This window comes from Barbatula barbatula (genome assembly GCF_947034865.1).
Source record: "Barbatula barbatula genome assembly, chromosome: 15".
In the NCBI taxonomy this organism is placed as follows: domain Eukaryota; kingdom Metazoa; phylum Chordata; class Actinopteri; order Cypriniformes; family Nemacheilidae; genus Barbatula; species Barbatula barbatula.
Window position 1 is genome coordinate 15,674,620 of NC_136778.1, and position 24,184 is coordinate 15,698,803.

The window sequence follows — 24,184 nt, forward strand, 5'->3', positions numbered from 1 at the left end:
ATAAAGTCTATTGTGGAATGGTGGCTACGAAAACTTATATATTTTAGTTCACTTAACTTGCTAATGTAGAGTGAACTTAAATTGTTACTGTAAGTAGATTCTGTTCTTAAATTGACTTCATTCATTTGATTGAATAAACTTGTTTCCTCAATTAAATGGAGTGCTTTTGTTTCTCCCAAAACTTGTTCACTTAACTTAGTAAAGTTCAAAAGATTGAACTTGCTTGCTAAATTAAATTGCACTTATTTTTGTTGTTAAAGATATCGGCAAAGATAAGAACAGAGATACAAGAATATAGAAGTACTGAAAAGATTAATGACAACCACTGTCAAGCATTGAACGAACTTGATTCTCCACAGAAAAACACATGCATTTGTGACACATCTTCATTATTGTGGAAAAATAGAATGCGTATTACTGTATAATGAGTCCGTGTTTACCAAAACAAATATAAATCACTTGACCGGAACTACTTTCACTGTAAAACAGGATCAATAAATTAGTTAAAACCTCTATGACCTTCATAAATAACAATTTAAATGTCCCCTTAGTTGTTTTTCTTTGAAAAAACATAAATAATCGAAACATTCAGGCGTAGGGGCTTATGGAAGAATTCCTTATTGCATTTTGAACTGTTCATTTTAGGTTCATTGCACTTATTTTATTTATTGATGGATTAATGGACTTTGTATGTTAACAAGTGCAAACAACATTGGGGTTTACAGTTACCTGGGCAACTGGTAAAAATGTTGGTGTACTGGAAAGAAGGTTAAATAATCCCACACTTTTTTTGTGCCAACCTGCCACAGCAACAACTTTCTTAATGACATTGATTTCTCCAACTCGCTTTTTCATTCATCAAATTGCAAAACCAATTGCCTCTCTTCGAAGAGTGGCTTGATGATTCTGGAATAGGACTATTTGTCTTATTAGGGCTTGGCCGTAGAACAACTCCTTTTAATAAAACCGGCACAGCTGCACAGAGAGGCACTGAGTGCAGCATGCTGAATGAAATAAGAAATCTCTCGAAATAGCACCATGCTTTACCATTTTGAATCAACAGGATGCATTACTGAAAGAAACGCAGTGTTAGAAACATTCCTGGTGATAGCACTGTAAACATGCTGTATGACAGGCATGAATTGGAAAGAAGAGACAGCGAATCGTATTTGCTTGGCTTTCAAAATAAAAAGTCTGATAGCTCAGCATGATCTTGCTAGCTTCCTCAGGCCTGAAGGCACATTCATTGAAACAGCTCTCATAAGAATCAAACATCAAGCCCTCACTGGTAGCAAGAACTATTTTTCTAACACATTGTCTAGGAGACAAACTGTTAAAAAGCCCTAATGCCAAAACAATATTGCATGTCTATTTTTGCTTATGTCTAGTGTATGAAATTAAGCGGCATCTAGTGGTGAGGTTGCGAACTGCAACCAACGGCTCACTCCACAACTCCCCTTCAAAGCACTACAGTGGCTGACATGTCTCATCACATTTTCGCATCTTTCGTACAAAACATGCTCTGTAGAGCAATTTGTCCGTTTAAGGCTACTGTAGAAATAACATGGCAAATTGCTTGCAAGGTTACCCATGGTTTATGTATATAAAAATAGATCCTTCTAAGGTAATAAAAAGAACGCTTCATTATAGTTATGTATTATATTGCTTTATACAGCATTTACTGTCAGTTCAACATCATTTAATTTTTCATTTAAACCTGTGAACAAATGATGGTAAATCAACTCAGGCAATTCTATGACTTTAGATATTGCACGATTACCAGAATAGTTCTGAATACATGCTTTATGCAAACAAAACCATACCAGTAAAAGTCTAAGCCAATCACAAAGCTCGGAATGAGCTGGTGCATTTAAAACTCCACACTGTTCAAATGCAAGCTTGAGAGTGGGAGTCAAAAATGTTTTACTTATTTACAGTAGGTAAAGAAACTGGACCAAATTGAACAGACAATGAAACAAAAGAGATTCTTGCCATTTTATTGGATAAGCCAATGCCTGTGTGAATAGCATACGTACATTTGCTGGAAAAGATTTACTGCAATTTTACTGCAGTTTAACTGGTTTCATGCTTGAAAATGACTACTTGGAGATGTAATTGAGCAAAATTACAAGAATGTCATTTTAAAAGAACTCAAGTCACGTTCTCCCAAATAATACTTTAGTAATGAAACGAAAGACTATTACACCCCACATAGGAACCAGACATTATGCTAACCAGTTTTTTTTCTCATTGTAAAAATAAGATTTTTGCTTTAGGAGGACCTGGAGACCTTCAAGAGGTTTATAGGCCTGCTAACAATTAACCTACACATACGTGTTGTTGTGTGAGGAAACCTTGCGTCCTCATGTTTATCTGTTAAAACAAATTGACTTTGGAGGTCCTTTGAATACAGGAATAACTTATTTTCCTCCATCATTGCTGGAGATAAGTTATGGTTTTCCTCGCCGTTGTTCAAACTACTCTCACCGCAATCCATTAGAAAAGAGATATGAATGTAATAATAGATGTTGAGAAAACAAAGTGACTCAATTGTCGTGTTGTCCCCCTGAGTCTAGAATTGCTCTGTAATCCTTATAATCCTCCTTTATGAGTTTTGTATAAAGGAAATAGCACCTTCGCTCAGCATGAAATCATTCTACAGTACTGAATCCTTGTACCTTGTTATTTCTTTTCTTGATAGTTATGGGTCTCCGACTGCAAATGCTGAATCCAAAACAAGCTAATCTTCCAGCACTCCCTCCCTCTCTCTGCCTTTCCAACCAGCAAAGCACTACATTTGGCTTGATATTCCACTGCAGTTTATCCAATGTCAATAGTTACATCGGGGCAATAACCAGATGACATGGAGAGAACCTGCGGGTGGAGCATAAAGCAGGTGAACAAGTGTGTGTGCGTGAATAAAAAGCTGCACTTTGCTCTCTCCAGCAGTAATGCCTTTAAGTAAATTATGCTCTCGTTTGGTGCTGGAAGAGAGCTTGATGGGATTACAGGGAGACAGCAGTGGATTAACACAGTGAAAAATCTGAAGGAGTCGAACACCTGGCTCTCGCATCTATAAAAAAAACAGGGGAGACTTGCCACAGAGATGCTCGTAATCGAACTTGGATGTTTCACGAAGATGTTTCCCTAAGTCTCTCTGTTGAGGATTTGTCTTCATTAGGCGAGTATTCTTCAGTTAAGTCAATGTAAGGAGTTTATAAGTGCTTGAAAATAGATGTACAGTATTGACTGAGAAAGAAAATTAAATAGCGGAATAAGTATGTTGCTTGAGGCAGAGAAACCTATGACAGAACCTATATGATAAGTTCTGGAGTCACCAAACTCCAGAAGGAAGATGCTTTGTGTTTCCTAAATAATTGAAAACAACTAATTCTAAATAAAAGTTGAACTACCAAAGGTTCGTTTCTTGATAATCTGCCTGAATTGTCTCAAATCTCTAGCATGAGTAATAACATTGAAGATCTTGACTTTACCATTGAAAATTTTAACTCCAACTTCTCGGCACTTAAAAAAGAAAAAAATGGCAGCCCGACACCGTAGTATAATGAACACACTCAGGATCTAAAGAAAGCGCCACGAAAAATGGAGCACAATTTTAAGAAAACTAAATTAAAGGTATTTCATACAGCATGAAAGGATAGTATTCGGAAAAAAAACTAATAGAAAAAAACCAGCACAACCCTTGGTTTTTATTCAACACAGTGGCTAAATTAACCAAAAATAAATCGTCAGCGACGAAAGTAGTCTGAACTTAATTATGTTCCTTCATCCAAAGGGATGACATCAATGAAGATTTCCAGTCTGGATTTAGAGCATATCACAGTACAGAGACTGCTTCGATCAGAGTTACAAATGATCTGGTTTTGGCGTCTGACCGAGGTTGTATCTCCTTATTTGCGCTGCTAGACCTTAGTGCTGCATTCGACACCATTGACCACAGCAAGCTCCATAGACTCGAAAATGATGTCGGTATTAAAGGAATAGCTTTGAAATGGCTCAGATCTTATTTATCCGACCGTTTTCAATATGTAGCAATTCACAATAAGATGTCACGCAAACCGCAAGTCCAGTACAATGTACCACATGGCTCAGTCTTAGGGCCTATGCTCTATTGTACATGCTACCTCTAGGAGATATAATAAAGCAACACAGAGTTAGATTTTACTGTTTTGCTGATGATACGCAACTTTATATTTCCTCGAAACCTCATGAAACAGCAATTCCATCGAATAGTGAAATGCAGACTCGATATAAAAAACTGGATGAGTAACAAACATTTTTAATTACTGAACTCGGACAAAACAGAAGTGTTACTGGACCGAAAAACAGCCACACGTAACAACCAAGAGTACTGCTTAACTATTGACGGATGTTCCATAAACATTCGTCGTCAGCAAAGAATATTGGCGCTTTATTCGATATTACTCTGTCATTTGAGAACCATGTCGCCAACACCTGTAAAATTGCGTTTTTCCATCTTAAAAATATATCCAAACTTCGTTATATGCTGTCACCATCAGATGCAGAGAAGTTCATTCATGCATTCATGACATCAAGACTAGATTACCATAATTCACTATTAGGTGGTTGCCCTGCAGGCTTATTACAAAAACTCCAACTGGTCTAAAATGCAGCAGCTCGAGTTCTTACATATGAGTATGAAAAGTATGAGCATATTAATCCGGTTCTATCAACCTTTATACCTATAAAGCATTGCATTAACTTTAAAATCTTGCTTATTGCCTATAAAGCCCTACATGGTTTTGCTCCTCACTACTTGAGTGAACTTTTCTTGTATTACAGTCCTTCACGTGCACTACGCTTTCAGTTTTTTTTCCTCCAATGGAGTTTTGGGGGTCTCGCCACCGTTTGCATACTGTTTTGCACTGTTTGCCTGGCCTGGAAGGGCTGCTCGAATTTTTACGTTTTATTTATTCAACACTGCATATAGGAATTGTCTGTTTTGACCTGTATTTGACCTGTATTTCTCTCTCCTTATCTTGAGTGTGTGGTTCTAGGTGATGGCCCCTGTGCGTGCGTGTCTGCGTGTGTTGGTGCGTGTGCGTGTTGTATGGAGTGTTTTGTGTATGGGTGTCTAAATCTGTCTGTCTGTGTCTGTCTTCTGTGTTTTCACCTTTTTGTTTTGACTTGTATAACCTTATATGTTTTGCTTATAAGGTCCTTATTATAACCTTGTTATATGTTTGTTTTCTTGTACAACTGCTTTGTATCAATGAAAATTGTAAAAAGCGCTTTATAAATAAAGTTTACTTGACTTGACTAAATCATAAATTATACATTATTTTTAATCAAATATCATTGTAATTGTAAACCAAACTGTTTCCAATAAATCCTGGTAAAAAAACATACAAATGGTTAAAACATGTTTTTATCACCATGTGTTCAATTGAGCTATATAAAAAGTTATAATAAATTTCCATACATCACAAAAGAATTTCCACAAAAGAAGCAGAATGATGATACTGCTGACTTCAACTTAATGAGTGTGGAAGGGAAATAATGACTGTCAAGCTCCAAAAATGGCAATAAAGCAAATCATAAAATCGTGATTACAGCAGTCTACATTAATAATTTGCTATATATTTCAAGTCTTTAAGCCATTTATAAAACCATTGTATGATGAACAGTGGTCTTAAAGAGTAAATATTCCATGATTTTTAAGGTCTACTTTGGTCTATGTAGTGTCCAACTACAAGTTTACGTAAATCCAAGGTTTAAAAATACTTTTATTTTGTTACTTTTATTTGTTATAGGCAATTTAAATGATTTAAGTTAAAATGTTCTTACCTTACTTCTTGACTGACTCTCAGTTGATTCGTTCGGCGTGATTTGTCTACCGTGAATGAGGCTCACGAGCTACAGTGTTTTAGGGAGAAGAGTGAAGTTTTCGCAGGCAGTCCTAGCAAAACGTAGGCGGGGACTATATGTAGTGACTTAAATCCGCGTTGGTTCGCAAATATATTTTTATTATTTTTTATTTTATTTGATGTATTTCGAGGGTGAACTATTCCTTTAAACATTCTGCTATAAATAGACTTGAACGGTCTTGGATCAACAAGAGGGTAAATCATTTTAAATGAATTCAAAACTTTTTTTTGAGAAACATTACAATAATTTCTTTTTTAGTTAACTATTCCTCTAAATAGGAGTACTGTGAGCTTGTATCTCGGCAAGTCACAGTTTAAGTGTGGAATTCTAAACACTATAAATAATGGAGACCTTTTGGGGACAAGATGGAATTGATTTTGATTGAGTATGTTGATAGAACAGCATGAAGCAACAAAAGCTGTCATAAAAGTAATTAACACCATTGTAGCCTGTCTGTGTAAATGTAAATGTAAACTGTCAGTGCTCCTTCCTAATTTCACACTCTCTTCCTTGTCTGAGTGCCTCCACATGTGGCAGGTGTTTCAGTCAAACAAACACATACACATCCCACACGTGTCACATCCTGTCATTCACAGACACGCGACCGCTCCACCAACCCGATCCGCCCGGTTTTTCTGTACTGATTTTATTTGTCACAGTCTAATTCACTATTGACACAACACATAGAGCACTCATTAGATCCTTTATGAATACTTTCAGTGTGAACGTGGGAAGTCAGAGGCACACGGCAGATGGTTCAATCATCCTAATGGGAAAAGATCACATAAAGTTGAATAGCTTGGAGGCTGAATAAATAAAAAGGTGTGTAAAGCTTTTTGGATAGCTTTTGCTTTGTTTTTATAGTGCAATTGCTTTTTGAAATAATAAGGGGTGACCCCGAATAGTCGAAGAGTCGATGCTTCGATTGGAGGAGCCTGATACGACTACCGCAGAGGTGTTATGCAATGGGGATAATGTCATTTTGGTTTATGGGCCGTGGTGTAGCAACCAATATTATTTATGATGTAAAGAAATGGGAAATTTTTAGGGTTGGGTATCGAAACCTCGGCGGGCGCATATGAGCACATGGTCTGGCTATGACCAGGCGCAGGATCAAATCAGCATTCGGTCAAAAAGGGACATCCGTCGGGTTAAATTAAGCTGTCATGGTTCTGTCCCACCATGTCTTGCTTTTCTTGACCTAGTGGCAGAACCATAACAGAACCTCAAGTTTATGTAGAGAGAGGCAATTATGGCCCTTATGGCCTTACACACATTCTTTCCAGTCTCGTCTCTGTTCCCGCCCTCTCGTCTCCTCGATATTGCTTGTATGTTTTCATGCCCTGCACCTGTTCCCCTCTTGATTTGAGCCCTTACTTAATGGCCCCTTGTTCTCTGTCTTGTGCTGGTTAATTTCTTTTAATGTGGTGAGTTCCTGTTTGAGGTCAGTTCAGTGTCGTTTAGTCCAGTTATCTGTACCTAATGTCAATGTTTATCTTTAGTCTTGTCCAGTGTAGTTTAGTCCATGCTCCTGTCACTCCAGCATGTTTTACCTTGTCCTTTGTATTTAACCCCTTTTTTTATCTTTTGTTAATAAATGTCTTGTTAATAACCCCCTACCTCTGGCCATGTCTCACCACGGACACGACATTTAGCCTTTTGGGTGGAAACAACCCAGTATAGGTAATTTACATCCCAAAGCTGGGTTGAAAATAACCCAGTATTTTTTTTATATAATTTTATAAAAATAGAAGAAATCTTAATCTATGCACTTTCACATTTCTGCTCCTGGACATTTATGTAGAAAGTAGTAACCTTTGCACAGTGAATTCAACTTATTATTATTATAATTCTCATATGTGTTGCTTGTGTGCATGAGATAACGTCTGTCCAGAGGTAGATTTTCTCATACTTGTAAGAAAAATAACGCTTAAGCTTGTTGCCCTGTGTATATATTTACTCTCTTGCGATTTGATTGGCTGTTACTCACCGCCTCTCTCTCGTATGCTTGGACAGTGGGACACCTGAGAATTCCAAAATTCATACATTTTTCCTCACTTCCCCGCTTTTTAAATACCCGTCTAATTACTTTAATTCAAGAGGCCCCGCCCTCAGATGACACGCGCACACAAAGCAAACCAATTTTCACACCCTCTTACACTCATACATCCCATTAAGAACCATGCGTTCTGCAAATGGCGGCGTCTTGTATTGCCTTATCAAAAGGGCAGTAAATCACTTTCCAGCTGATTCTCCTTCACTACTCCTTCCTGGTAGCGTCTGCAACTAACTGCAGTTCATCTCACAAGTTCATAAACCATAAGCATGTGTTGGTTGATCTGGGCCTTTTTCCGCAGGCTTAAAATGTCAAAGGATAAGAACTCCAGTCTTGTAGTGTGCACTGTGTAGAATAGCCCCTATCCATCTATAGCTAAAATGGTTGCTTGAGGCTTGTCTCAGATTGTTAGTGGTGTCGTTTGAAGGCCCCATTTCAAATCAGATCAACACCTTTTGCCGTCAGCTCTTGTATTCAGTGTCAAGTCACCGCAGGAGGTACTGTGTAAACCTTAGGAGGTAAAGAAATCAAGTCCTGCCTTCAGCACAGAGCAAATATTTGTTCTCCATCACTAGACATCAAAGTTCAGACTGACTCCCACTTGTCAGGCCTGTTTACCTCAGATGGCAAAAAAGCAAAAACGATTAGGTCAGAGAAGAGACTAAGGTTTGGTCGAGTGGCATTATGGGAGCATGGACCAGTGACTCGAGTAATGGACATAATCAGAGGGGTTTTAGGTTCAAATCACCAGGTGTGGCTGACTGCTCTTCTCCATTTATTTTCAGAGTGCCACCTGTATTTCCACACACCTGGTCACTGAGAGCTGCCCAGGGGAGAAACACTCTCAATAAATTAGTGATTGGAATAAAGATAACAGCTCCAAATCCTATTATAGCTAATCCTTGTAAATCTCCCATTGTACAAATCTGTACTACTATACTAGTAATACAAATATATACGCTGTCATAACTTTGTTTATTAGAGTAAAGTCTGAATCAGTTTAAGCTGCAGAACATCCGTTTTTTTGAGAAAAATCAATGCTGCACAATACTACACTTTGACATTTGCTTTGATTCGTTTAATAACTTTCACTTTTCATAGAAAATCAGTCAATGAGCAGAAAGGATTAAACAGCGTCTAGTTTTAAGTCATCATGACCATTACTTTTTGGTAATGACACTTGGACAGTCAACTACCCACATAGGGCCCTGTTCTCATTTGACTTCTTTTTGAAGCAGCTAGCGTCTTTTTTATTATTATAATCCTATGGAATAAACAGTGTTTTCAAATAAGTCCTGAGCATTTTTTCTGCATCTCAGAGCCTCTTTTGAGATTGAAAAAAGTTGTGAAAAAAACGCCATACGTCATGCCTTCTTTTCCACAGCTAACCAATGAAAGAGACCTGTAGTTTCTGTAGAGACCTGTAGAGAAGGCTCAAGCGCTAAAAAATGAAATGGCGCTAAAAAATAATCAAGCGCTAAATCAATAACTTCTGATTGCACGTCAAAAAAGAAGTCAATTGTAAACACGACCTTACAAGTGCATTCAACATATACTTTTTAGTAGTATGCACGTTCCTTGAAACCCATGATCCTGTGATAATAATTCAATGCTCTACCAGTTGATACAATGTCATTGTTTACAGAAGAGAGTATGAAAAGGAAAGTATGGGATGAGAGAGGGTGTGCTATATGAATTTGGCCCCACCTTGAACTTCAACCCGACTTAAAATTTAATAAGGGGTAAATAAATCAACTTCAATTGAATTTTACTTTTTTCTTAATTCAAGTAAATTTTTCTTGGCACACTTTATTGCTTATTTTAAAAATAAACTTAATTAAGTGATAGTGATGTGACTTATTGCCAAGTTGGGTATTCCATACTCGGAATTTGTGCTCTGCATTTAACCCATCCAAGTGCACACACACCATGAACACACACCCAGAGCAGTGGGCAGCCATAGCTGCGGTGCCCGGGGAGCAGTTGCAGGATCGGCACCTTGCTCAAGGGTCTCACCTCAGCCGTGGTATTGAAGGTAGAGAAGAAAATTATCATTCACTCCAACCACCTGCAATGGTACTGAGGGTCGAACCTTCAAAGTCCGAGTCTCTGACCACCAGGCCAAGACTGCCCCTATGTATATCTTGATTTAAGAATTTGTAGATATTTGTTCTAGAAAACAAGACAAAATACTTGGTAAGAAATAAATGTTTCATGTAAAAACATTAGTATTATGTTGTTTAAACATGAATATATACTTGTTTTCGGTGCAGTATTTAAGATCAACAAACATCGCATCTTATTATAATTATGACCACTTTTCCCCGTTTCAATTTTGTGCAAAAAAATGCAATGAATGAAACGCTGTCACTTATTGAAACAAAAATGATCATTTTACTTAGACCCATACCTAAAAATAAAACACGCAAACAGAAATAGTACAAGACTGAGGACACTGAAGAATATTCTGGGCCAACAAGGTTCCTACAGTACAAGAGAGACACCCCTGCAAATTCAACTCCTCATTAGCTGAGACCAAATTACTACCTCGAAGAAACTCACCGCAGACTCTGTACTCAATTCAAAACTGCCTGAAAAGCTGCATTTGCATCGCTGGAACAGCATTACGTGATACTCACAATTGATGAGCGAGGTTTACCATGGCCCTCTCAGAGGTAGTTGTTAGGTCTACCTATAGGACACAAAGCAACATTTTGTTTAAATGTGTAAACATTAGCAGCAGAAATCTTGATTCTGTGCTTTGAAGAGAAATGGCTAGTCCATACAGGCCCCCGGCCATATCGGTTTGAAGAGTTCGAGCGGATATTATTCGACTAAACTTTTAACTTGTCCTTAAGGCAGACTGCTCCAGACACAAAGACAGGCAGGCACTGTGGCACTCACATCAAACAAGGCATTCTTCAAGTACAGAATCCGGGATCTTCTGGACTATTTGACAGCCCGATGTGGAATTAAAGTGGGTTTTGTCAGGAGCTGAAGTAAATTAAAGCTCAGCCTCACCTATTGAGCTCGGACTCGCTTTTTTTACAGTTCCCCCATCGCCATCTCTCTTTCTCCCTTTCTTCGCCACCTCACGGCGAAGACTCCCATCAGTACCCAATGTGCTAAACAGGGGCACATTAACGCATCTGTCATTCACAAACACACATGCTTTTTGTCACTACAAAGGGTCTTTGCTGGAGGATGGCAGGATGAAAAGCAGAGAGAGGGTGGAGTGTTAGACATACACTGGTGACAAAGCTGTATAATGAATGGGAGGAGAGACAGCCGGGGCTGACAGAAGATCAGCTGGAGCCTGATTTAAATACCATTTTTATTCATATAACAGAGTTTTATCCGCAGCAGCAACCATTCATAGTCCGTAATTTGAAGGGTGACACAGTCTAGACTTCTGTAGAAAGTGCAGCCGTGGCTGGATCAAGTGTCAGGTAGAGTGTAATGAGAAAAAAACAGGCTAATAAATAAACATAACCCTGGCTGAATTTTGGATGCTCATATATTATTTACAGTTTCCAAGCCATTACTGATTCTGAAGTAAAAGAATTGTGCTGGTTTAAGCAATTGTTTAAAGGTGGGATTGAGTCAGATTTTGTTCTTTGTTTGGCAACAAAGAAGATGTGTTTTTCCAAAACAGGCTTTTCTGATGCCTATTTGTCATCAAATCTAAAGAACTTTGCCATATTTATACCATATATAAACTTGTGAAGGAAAACCTGGCTTTGTACCATCAACTTGCACAGCAGAAAAGAGATATCTTTAAGTTAGTTTTTTCAAAGTGCTTTTTGCAACAGTGTGATTTGACCAGACTAAAGGTCATGGTCCCCCTTGTGTCTTCTGAGAAGTGTTGAAGTGGCCAGTGTTGTTATTAAGAGCTTTTAGCAGCTCAACTGACGCTGTCGCACAATCCCACTCCCAGGGACAACATGCCATAGTCCAGCTTGGAAATGACTTGAGGGGCCTCTGTCAGCTCCCAACAGCAGCAAGGAGAAAGCCAGAGGACATACGGCAGGTCTGAGAGCTATTTGATGTTATGTGGGATAGATTTTTTTGCCACAAGGGTTTCTAGTTGGAAGGAAATCGATTGGGCACTTCAGAAAAACTTCACCTGCCTGCTAACCCGTGACGGGCCCTGGGCTCCCTACTGGTTGAAATCTGAGGTGTCAGAGCACACAACAGCTTGATTTAACTATGGGAATCTCGGTGATGAAAATGTTAAATGGTAAGGATACATAGTCCGTAAGCAAGTTGGATTTTACTTAATGTATTTGTGGGTTTCGGTTTTAATTTATTTCGATTTTCAATGACCTTTAGATCACATTTTATTCTGCAAAAGCTTCACCATTTTATTTATGTAGTTAAAGAAGTTATGCCCATAGCTGATTTAAATGACTCTCCCTCTATCTAAAATACTGCTTTGAAAATGAGAAAGAACGTTTAAGTTCTTTATTAAACAGGAAGGACAATGTGAAATTTGACTACCCCCCAATATGTACACTGTAGAACTGTTATGGTTTGCTTATTTGAACAGTTGTTAATAGAAACTGAACATTTAATAGTTATACTTGCACTTTATCTTACAGTACATGCAGTGTATTTACAGCAATTACACAATACTTACACAACATAATATACATTACTACATGCAGTTTATATGGGTTAGATACATACTAACACAATTCCAAAGTAAGTGCATGTAACCATGTAATAAGCCAATTGAAGCTAAATTATATGAAAAGCAGTGTCATTAACACCTACAAGCGTGAAAGATGAATGTTCCATTTATTAATTTTAGAAGACACTTTTATCCAAAGCAACTTACAAAAGAGAACATTCAACATTTTCTCAAAGAGCTAACAATAACTTTGTTGAAACTAGTAACTTTGTAATAGCACCTATTGCACTATTGCTCTTTTATGACATGTCCCTGAACTCTTTGCAAGTCGCTTTGGATAAAAGCGTCTGCTAAATTACTAAATGTAAATGCAATAAGTGTTACTGTAAAAAAACGTATTTTGCAATATAATTAAGTTCAATTGACTTATAATACTTAAATATTTTAGACAAAGTTGGACTTAGTGAGAGAAAAACAACACAGAAGATTATTTCTTTTATTATTATAGGAAAAATAAACATTAGAAAATAACTTCTTGCTCTGGATGGAACTGTGAAAATCGTTCATGTTCACCTTTTCGGAATATCTGCTGTTTTAAAGTGTCAGTCCAACACCAGGACGAGAAGTTACATATGTTTGAATCATTGAGAGTGACTGGTCCTTTGTTATTTTTATGCAAATTTCTTACTGCAATGGAAAACCTGTTGGTTTTAATTACGAGCAGCAGAAACTGGGAGAGAGGAAGATCAAAAGAGAGCGAAATGAAAAAGAGAGAGAAGCTTGTCTCCATTGTTCAACTGAGCGTCATAAAGTGTAACTGCCTCGCTGGGTTTGCAGCAGATATAAACTACAGAGAGGGCGGGAGAGAAATAAAAATCAAGGAAGGATGGAGAAGCAGACTGAAAAAGATTCCATGATAAATAACCGCGCTTGAATGGAACACGTCATGGTGTCTGCGTGGTACACGAACGCACTCAACAAAAATACACAGCAGGTGGCTTGATCAATGGGGCCGGTGGTGTGTTTAACTGCATTGTAGTAAGGGGGGCTGGTCTGTGTGCATCAGATTTGCATGAGTTCACTTCAGTGCATCGTGAAATTAAGATGATTGATTTTTCCTGTTTTTTCTCATAATAATCCTGTCACTATAGGTACAAATCAGTGAGCACGGGCCGCCACGACCAGTGGGAATGCCACCTCGAGATGCTGGGATTTCAGATCAGAGTGGTAGAGGTGGGGAGTTCTGGATTAAAGATTGACAAAAAGGGCTTGATGAAGGGTGAAGAGCATTGCATCACACCCTCCGTGTTCACAAACACATACACCTCCATGGGCTTTTGGCAGGAGGATTTGGGTTTGGAGGAGAGCCAGGAAAGAAAGTGGAAGAGGCTAAAGGTAGAAAACAAGATATTAGACTGATGGAAAGAGAGAAAAAAATAGAAATGTGTCTTTTGGTGCGTGTGGGGACAAATTTGTCAGACATTGGATGAAAATGCATAACTTTGGATGTGCAAGTCGCGACACTAATATGTGACACTGGACCACAAAACCAATCTTATTGGTAAATTTTTCAAAATTGAGATTTATACACCCCATAAAAGCTCACTGTATTGATACATGGTTTGTTATGATAGGACAATATTTGGCCGAGATACAATCATTTAAAATTCTGGAATCTGAGGGTGGGAAAAATCGAAATATTGAGAAAATTATCTTTAAAGTTTTCCAGAAGTAGTCCTTAGCAATGCATAGTACTAATGATGGGAAATAAATGAAACTTACACCATTGATTTACCACAACTTCAACTTTATACACACAAAATTTCATAAAAATAATTTACCAAGAACATATAAAATGCAGTGAAAACTTTGTATTCCTTCATGGCATCATTTTCCATAACGGAGTCGAAGTGATCCAAACATTGATTGAATTCGTCGTCTTCCGGGGCATCCTCTTTTGTCAAGCCGGTCTCTGGACATTCGGTATCATCTTCCTAATAATTTGCAAAAAAATCATTTACTAGTTTCGTTCAATTATTGCTGTCATTAGCGTTTAGATTGAGCAAACGCGCTATTTTAGAATCCATGTTTTGAACCGCGATCATGACGGATTGTGTACGGGCTGCGCACGTGACAAAATTGGCAGCCAATTAGAGACGCTATAGCAGGCCGTTGCTAAGAAGAAACAGGTTTGTTTTAACACTCTCGATTGGCTTACCCATGTAATGACATAGAAGAGACTAGCTGAACTTGAAAGCGGAAACTTTAAACTTTACAAAGATACCAAACATGAATGGGTAGTTCTCATAGAGCGGACAGCAGCGAGTTAAGTTTGTACGCATGTTTCGGACCATTTTTTGTTCACGATATTGAGGGATCCACTCACAAAAATTATGTTTTAATATATTTACGGGAGGAAATTTACAAAATATCTTCATGGAACAGGATCTTTACTTAATATACTAATGATGTTTTTAAATGTAAAAATTGATCATTTTGACCCAAACAATCTATTTTCGGCTTTTGACAGAAATATACCCGTGCGACTTACGACTGGTTTTGTGGTCCAGGGTCACATATAGAAATGGTCTCAAACAAATAAAGGGTTTATTTTAGGGTTTGACTTAACCAGACGTGGATATTTCAAACAGGTATCACTTACTATTTTCTGCAGATCACAAAAGTGATCCTCCTGCCAAAGTGAAACATGTCGGTAACAGAACAACGGTGGTATGCATTGACTTGCGTTGGTTTTGTCTCCATGCAATACAAGTAAATGGGTACCATTTTTCAAAATATCTTCTTTTGTGTTCTGCATAAGAAAGAAAGTCGCACAGGTTTGAAATGACAAGAGGATTGGTGAATGGTAACAGAATGTTCATTTTTGGGTGATTTATGCCTCTAAGTGAAATTAAATATGATTTTCAGGCTAAATGTAAATACAGAAGTGTTTCATATGCAAACTGTTCAGCTGTTTTGGCAAAAAAGTTTCAAAAATGTCATCCAGAAATCCACAATTTTGTTTATTCTTATAAAAAAGCTGCAGATTTGGTGGTAAAAGCTCATTTGGGTTTTATAAAGCATCATCAGTGTGGTGTGAAACTAGCAGTGGGAAACCAGGGGGGGTCGAGGTGCCACAAAAGCAAGTTTGCCAAAGATGAATAATGAATAACCTGTGATGAGCTTTGGAGCACACAGCCAATCTTTGTGCCTTTCTACAGCAGCCTGTATCAATTAAATAGAAAGTGCATTAGTGACCATGGTTGCACTGACCTGCTCCATCTCCTCGTGGATTCTTTAACTGGCCCTGTCTCCTGGAGTCCTAGTAATGCATTATGTTACATTTATGATAACAGTTGTTATTAATTTTAGCAGTGAGGGGTAGGAAAGAAAACGGGATGAACCATTATAAACGTTTTCTCTGTATCTCCTACATGATTCGTTCTTAAGCTGGAGGTATAAAATAATTGTTATCACGCGCAGATATCAGTTTAGATACACAACACAAGCCTGGCCAGAGCCCTACACTGCCTGCCACAATAACAAGGTCATTACAACCTGTGGGACAAAAATACACACTGCAGTGAAGAAAGTATTTTTGGTCTCTGTTGTGTTGAGGCTGTGCTTGATAAAGATGACACAGACGATGCCCAGCCTACTGGAACAACATCACTTACACAAACAAACCCATTCATTCTTTTCAATGAAAGCTCCGATAATTTTGGCGAGAATAACAATTGGCTACAGGAAGTGGGCGTATCTTGAAACGTGACAGAGTTGAGAATTGTTACATTCTTTGCAAATGATGAGTGACTTTCAGGAGCAACTACCAATGGGAGTAATGCAGTGGAGCTCACGTCATCCGTCATAGACCCGCCTCTGTGCAGGCTTCACATCGATCCTGTCTTTGGAAGCTGCAAGATTCCCTGTCAGTGTGTCTGAACTGTGAAACAATGCTAGAGACTCCCAAATGCATACTCACACACTCATGAGTGAGTGTGTGAGAGAGAGCAGAAAGAGGCAAATACCTGTGTCATTTGTAGGAGTAAGCGTGTGGGGTGGGGGATTTGTTCACCCTCTTTCCAACGAAATGATCTCCCTGATGTCAATCCCATAATTAGATCATTTAACATGTACAGTAACAATCTCTCTGATTTCTCTTCCTTCAAAGATCCTTTGTCTACACATCTCCTCTGGGATATCACCACAATCCCCATCACATATTAGCATTTCTCCATCAGTGTACTGTACACTCCATAGGAAGCATTTAAATGCAGCATGTTCTCCACCTACAGTAAACATGTACGGTAAATGTGTTGATGCTTGAGTTCAGCAAAAAGCACTGTCATGAAAAATCAGTTTTGGCTTTATAGGGTCTTCAGCTTGTGTAACAGCTGTACGAAAAAAACGGTAATCAACTGTAATCGAATCAAAGTTTTAGTCAATTCAAAAGTAGCAAGTGCTGATTATTTCACAGTCCTAATTGAGAAAGTGGAATATAAGGTTACGTTTATATAGTTAACTTACAATGCCTGAAACTAAATTATGATTGCATTAACTTTGCAGATCTAATGATTCGTTCTCTCACAAAAGCACCTTGCTTAAACTCAACTTTCTTGCTTACATCAGTTTCGAGATTGACTTATTGTGGAAGTTGTAGAACACCAGCCAATCAGACTGGAAATGTAGCCTGCTTGGTGCTGTATTATGCCGTATACATCAGATGGTCAGCAAATGGACTGGGAGGTCTGAATATGTTGAAGCACTTGATACAGATAACACACTATGCATTAAACTTTATGTCGTTTTTTCAGATTATAATACTATTTTATAAGGCCATAAACCCCCCATTTGGTTTCTGTTTCTGTTGTTGTGTGCACTTCCCAAATACCCCCAGATCTTTAAAGACAGCCCTCAACCCTGGTAGGACTGACTCCCAAAGGACTATTTTGTAATCTGTGTATGGACAAAACCGACAGCCAAACACAAATCTGTAAATAAATGAGCAAATGAACACATGATAAAAATCCAAACTATACTTGGATTGGGGTTTCAGACACATAAGATCCAGTGGGGAGTGTTTGGGTAAATGTGGATGGGCTGTATAATTAAAACTGTTTGTCTTTTAGTGTGATATGTGAAGCAATGAAAGGGCTTTAGTAGACACTCAACCCTCATTAACGCTAAAGAGCGTTTAGAGGGGAAAAAGCTCTACATTTACTAACAATAAATTCATGAAGATGCCATAACACGGAGGGTTTATTTGGACATTTGTGGCTTTATATTCACACCACTGGACAATGTTCTACTGTAGTCTAGATGTGACTTTATAAACTGTAAAGTAACTGTAGTGCACATACCCATACTATACACATGATGTATTTTTGTGTGTGTGGAGCCCATTCTACAGGCACAGCCTAATATGGGCCAAATGGCAGGTTTAGAAGCATATTATAGACACACAAAACCATTCTCCCTCTCTTCCTCCTTTTCTCTCAAGACATAACAACCTTGTAGTTTAGCTTTAGCAGTCTCTGTTTTAAATTAGACCAAGATGTCATGCTTGGATGTTAAGCATTAGCAGCTAGATCCTGATCCACATCTCGACTCGTCACATATTGACACTCGGTCAGCGCCCCTTGGCATCACTTTTTAACACACAGGGTACCCCTTTGGTTCGTTTATCGACGTGCAGGGCTTGTGAGTTTTACCGTTGTTATTATACTAATTGCATTTACATTACTGTATATAGCTAATGTTCCGGTTTTTTTTCTTTTTTTGGGAGCGGACTGCGTGGACTTCGGTGCAAAAAGGTCTGCGACACAAGTTGTTTGTCATACTTTAACACTGCTTTTGATCAGTTTGTACAATACATACTTGTGTAATTCCCATAATCGATCTTCATTCAAATGAACGATCAATGAAGCGAGTACTTGTTAACTTTACTAGTCTACTGCAATATTCTTCTACTGCAAAACTTAACTTTCCTCACCTGAACATAAAAATATTACTTAGTCTAAATAAAAGACTAGTGGCAGTGTAAAATAAGTCAACGTATTGAATCATATGATCAAATTACGCCAACTCAGATGCGCATTCTGGAACAGTTGCATGTGAGACTTTTAATTTCCTTGCGTGTAAGAACATATGATATTTTGTTGCGTGTTACTTTCTTCCAAAATTATTGTGCATATGACAGACTTTCTGGAGAATTCGAAAAATCTAGTTTTTACTCTGGAATGTCCATGACCTGTCACAAGTTTAACCGGCTGCAGTTGAGACTCGCGTATCTGAAATGATAACATGTACTGTATGTTAAATGTACGTAACAGTTAAGGTGAATGATTAGCTGATTCATTTCTTATAAAATAGGCCTACCTGATTCAGCTGCACTGAATGCGTTGCGGTGGAAAGCGACAGTGTTGTTTTATCATTCTTCATTGATTAATGTTCCTGAGCTATTATTTATTTGGCTCTGTGATGCCTTCTGCCTTTTAAGCAGAAAATTTACTGGCTAAAACGGAGGTTATTGTATGTTGTGCATGTGCAGTCAAGGAGACTGCTGAATGCAATTTTCCGAAGTGATAAATCATTGTGGCGGTTGCTGTTTTTTATTTTAATGCAGCATCGCAATGTTTGCAGTGGACGTTTCGCCTTTTAATGCTAAATGATCACAAACATGTTTGATTGGCGGGTTTGATTCATTTCTCCTCGTGTTTGCTGTGTGTGTTTTGCGTGTGACCCGCACGCATCTGCATGACTCGACCACTGTTCAGTTTTATCGAGTAAATAATAATCGACAATGAATCGATCCTCGATTAATCATCAAAATCTCTAATTGTGACAAAATATTATTAAACTATTATCAGAAATTTCTGGGTTCTTAAAGGGACAAAGTGAACTTTCATTTGCATCTTTATGGCTCATGTATGGCTGTGATTACATGAAAATTCACAACCAAAGATGGCAGATTAAAAATTGCATTGTGTCATGTGTCCAGCTATCAAATAACTGTGTAGATGTATAGGAATGTCAACTAATACCTTGCTCAAGGTACAAAAAAGGCCGGGAAGGTTAAAATGTATTTCGCTACATATTACAAAATGCATGCTTTTATAAGTAATCTGTGACATATTTTGTTAAATTTCACAAATGTTGTAACTTAATATAAATACTTAAGAATACTTTGAAATACTAATAAGGTACAGTACATAAAAGAAAGGGATCAACAAACAGAGGACTTGGCTTTCCTCAGCATATCATTTTAAACAAAATCTGTTTTACAGTTTTCCCTCACTGGACATTATAGTCCACAATTGTGGGTGTATGTCTCACAATTCTAAGTCAGATTTGCGATTTATAAACTCACAATTTGGTGGTTAAAGTCAGAACTGTGCGACAAAAGTAGAAATGACCTAAAATATTATTTAAAGAAGAAACTCACAAACAACAATTACAAAACATTAAAACAGCCGTTGATCAATCAGGTAACGACAATAAAGATTCAAGGGATGGTATGTAACCTTTTAATGTGGCAATTTGCATAAATTCAGTCAGTTTGTCTTGTAGAGTATATGCAAACATCTATTATTTGAAAAAGCTTATTCAGGATAGAACTGAATAAAAGTAAAATTCAATTTCTATTAACAAGATTCCTCTTGTTTTGTTACAATTTTTCAAATTTTGCATATTCTGTAAGGGGTATGAAACTCATGTGCATGTCAGAGATTCAGCAACTGCTGTTTACAGTTTATATTAATGTTTAGATGAAATAAATGACATTAAAATTCCAAGTAATCACTTTGGTAATCTAAAATACTTTTCGGATGTAACTGTAATAGGAGGTGCACAACTAAAGAAGTGTTGCATTGTTGGCAACTATAAAAAGGGCATTATCAGCAGGAAAATGCATCTTTAACCCAGGATAATGGATATGATGAAAGTGGGATCAGGAAAAGGTAAGTATAAAAATGCTGTGTATTTCTTTAATCATATATCCCCCAAATACGTAACTAATTCACATGTAAATTGTTCATACTCCCCAGTCCTGGGTACTACATACTGTACCTCCATGAGAGGTACACACATAAAAACACATGCATGAACATCCACACAGACACAGCACACAAGAACGCAGATAATAAGGTCGGGTGAGATGTGGCATTGCGGTGTCCCAGATACCAACTAACACAATGAACATGGTTAATCCCCAAACCCATCTCCTTTTCACTTTTTCTCTCCCTCCCTTCTTCCTTCCCTCCAGGTTCTAGGCTAGAGCTCACTGGAGAGGTGGCACACTTTGAGGATAAATATAGAAAAGAGGTGCAATCCTTGCGCACAAGTCCCTACAACACACAGCATGCCACTCTTGATTCATAATGCACGGACGGTCGTCCCAGCACAGGGGCTTGTCAAAGCTCTTTTATTGAAATAGAACAAGATCATCATACAGTCTGCATGACAAAGACAATGGCAGCAAAGCCACCCAATAATGGCACTGGATTGGACCTGTTGTGTTCTTGAGGCCCTATTGGCCTCCTAAGATTGGAATCCATCCAGCATTACATTACAGAACAAAGAGCAATCAACACAAAGCAGGGCGGTAGTTCTGCGGTAGAAAATTCCCCATTTACTGCAACCCGAGACCACAGGCTGTAAGAAACCTTTCAATACTAGAACTTAAGATTCAGCACATTACCTTTCATTTTTAATTGCAAATTTTAGATAGTAAGATAGAATATTAAGTAGGGAAGGGTCAAGTAAAGCACCTACCCAGCATGCACAACAAGATGTGATGTTAAACTGAGGAGCTAACCTGTAAAATCTGTTTGAAATGAAACTGAATGAAGTGATTTTTAAGATCTTTAAAAATACTGAAACAAACAAATCAGCAATAAGTGTGTTTGTTCTTGTTGTTTTATTTTATTATTTAATCTTATTATTATTTTTAAAATGGACAGAACACAACAACTTGTTGAGTGCTCACGTATATGCAGTATATGAGCAGATTTGGCCGCAGTATACAGTATGTATTAGCTTCAGTTTTTATCGACCCTACATTTTAATTTATGGGTCACATCCTTGAAGTTGATACCCCATAAGAAATATTTAGTATGTGTGCACAGAGCACATCAGCAAAATTCTACTTAGAGGATGGAGAGGAAAAAAGTGTGATTTTTTCAGTGTGAAGGTCACATTTGCTGGTTTATTTAAAAAAGTTATGCCAAGACATTCGGTATGTTCACAGAGAGCTGAGCAGGTTTACAGACTCAACTCTGTGTGTGAATACTGTCCTTGAACTGGTTTTCTGTGCGTGCTGATCCAACCCTCCAGGCCAAACATTGTTATGGTATTAAGCCAGTGTGTGGGTGTGAGATGGAGCACACTGTGTGTGTGTGTGCGTCTTTTGGCTGGCCGAAAACTCTTGGATGTTTCTTTTGGCACAGAAGACCAATGTGTTACTGTATATAATCATTACCATTGGCTAGACTTTATGCCTGTCTGACTTTAGGATTAGCAAATATTAAACCAGTTAAAGTTATTTTAAATAGCATACCAACTTTGTCAACAGTTTGTTTATTTGAAAAATATACTGTTTTTTTTTTCATTTTCGGAAAAGTTGAGCTTTTGGACATGCAGGGTTTGCTCTCTATCATTATATAAGGTAATTTACTCAGACAAAAAACATGTTTCCTGGCTCAAGTCGCTGCACCTTACTAGCGCATTCCCTTAAGATATAGAGCTAATATTAATAGCCCACCATCCCTTTAGCGCTAATTTACATCAATTACCTCCAATTTAGGTAGACAGCGGGAGAGCAAAGAGTTTTAATCCACCACAGAGTGCCTCATGTGATCCAAGGACAGATTTCAGTCAGAAAAGCTTCCAATTACACTGCACCTCAGAGCTAAAAGACAGCCGGCATACTTATCGAACATGGCACCTCTGCGTGCTAAGCATATTTCACTGATCTAGATTGACTCAATCTAATTCAGACTCCAACTCTGTTTACCATAATTTGACATGACATCATATGTTATAAGTAGAGACGGTATGGGAGGTTTGGGTTGGGTCATGTTTTGGGAAGGTGTGAACAGTTTGAACAGTTTTATTTGGAGTAAAAGCAAGCAAGCTATTTGGATCAAGAGGACCTGCATGTTAGGGCTGTGCAATTCATCGAAAATGAATCATAACCATCAATTTTGGCCTTCCTCAATTACAAAAGGTAAACAAAAAAAATCGAGGTAATCGATTATTGTGCCGGATTCCATTTTGCAAGGATCCTCTCTTATCCTGTAGTATAAATCCACAGCGCACACCTTTCCTTTACAGTGGCTCAGCAGTCCAATTTCTTTACATTTATTTTTCAGTTAAATTCAAAATGATATGTATGTATTGTATGCATAATATGTTAAATTATATTTCCTTAAGTTAACTAATTTATATATTATATCAGATACAAACTGTCTAAACAATTGCGAAAATACTAAATTATCACTAATATATCATGACTTCAATTTTGTAAACATTAAAACAATTTAAACAGTTGAATATAAACATCTCAAAGAAATACTATTTATTCTGGGTAATTACTTAACATTGTAATGGATAACAAAACAACTTGATGTTTCTATCTGATGCCATCAACATCGCAAGGGAAGTATAAGGTTTTACTTTAAATGTATTTTATTTATATTAATACATATATATATATATATATATATATATATATATACATAAATATTTTCATTTTATGTTTGGTCATACACCCTGCAGCAATGCCCAAAAGCTAGCTGTTTCTTGAAACAAAGCTAAAGCCACAAATGGAGATCAGTGTTTCCATAAAGCAGCATATCAAGTGCAGGGCTGTTGTGTTGTTATGGTCTCAGCATGTTGTTCTTGAACTGAACTACAGCACGACGCCTTTGTTTTTCACTGAATGAACTCAAAGGAAACAGCACAACTTTAAGCTCAGCAGGCAAAAACTAAATAATGAATAATTCTATTTCTATTAGGAATAATTTACTGAAACGAGCGCATAATTTTTTTCTACATTTAAGTTTTAAGGAACATCAAACCAAGGTTTAGATACTTATTTATTATATATTACATTATATATATATATATATTTTTTTTTTTAAATCAGAATAAAAATAATCTCACATGGTCCTCAGTCGGAAAAGGGTGGCTTGCCCACTTCAGGTAAGTGGAGAGTTACTTCCTCAAGTGGAGGAGTTTAAGTATCTCGGGGTCTTGTTCAGGAGTGAGGGAAGGATGGAACGGGAGATTGACAGACGGATCGGTGCAGCTTCTGCAGTAATGCGGTCGATGTACCGGTCCGTCGTGGTGAAGAAAGAGCTGAGCCGCAAGGCGAAGCTCTCAATTTACCGGTCAATCTACGTTCCTACTCTCACCTATGGTCATTAGATTTGGGTCATGACCGAAAGGACAAGATCCCGGATACAGGCGGCTGAAATGAGCTTCCTCCGCAGGGTGGCTGGGCGATCCCTTAGAGATAGGGTGAGAAGCTCGGTCACACGGGAGGAGCTCGGAGTAGAGCCGCTGCTTCTCCACATCGAGAGGGG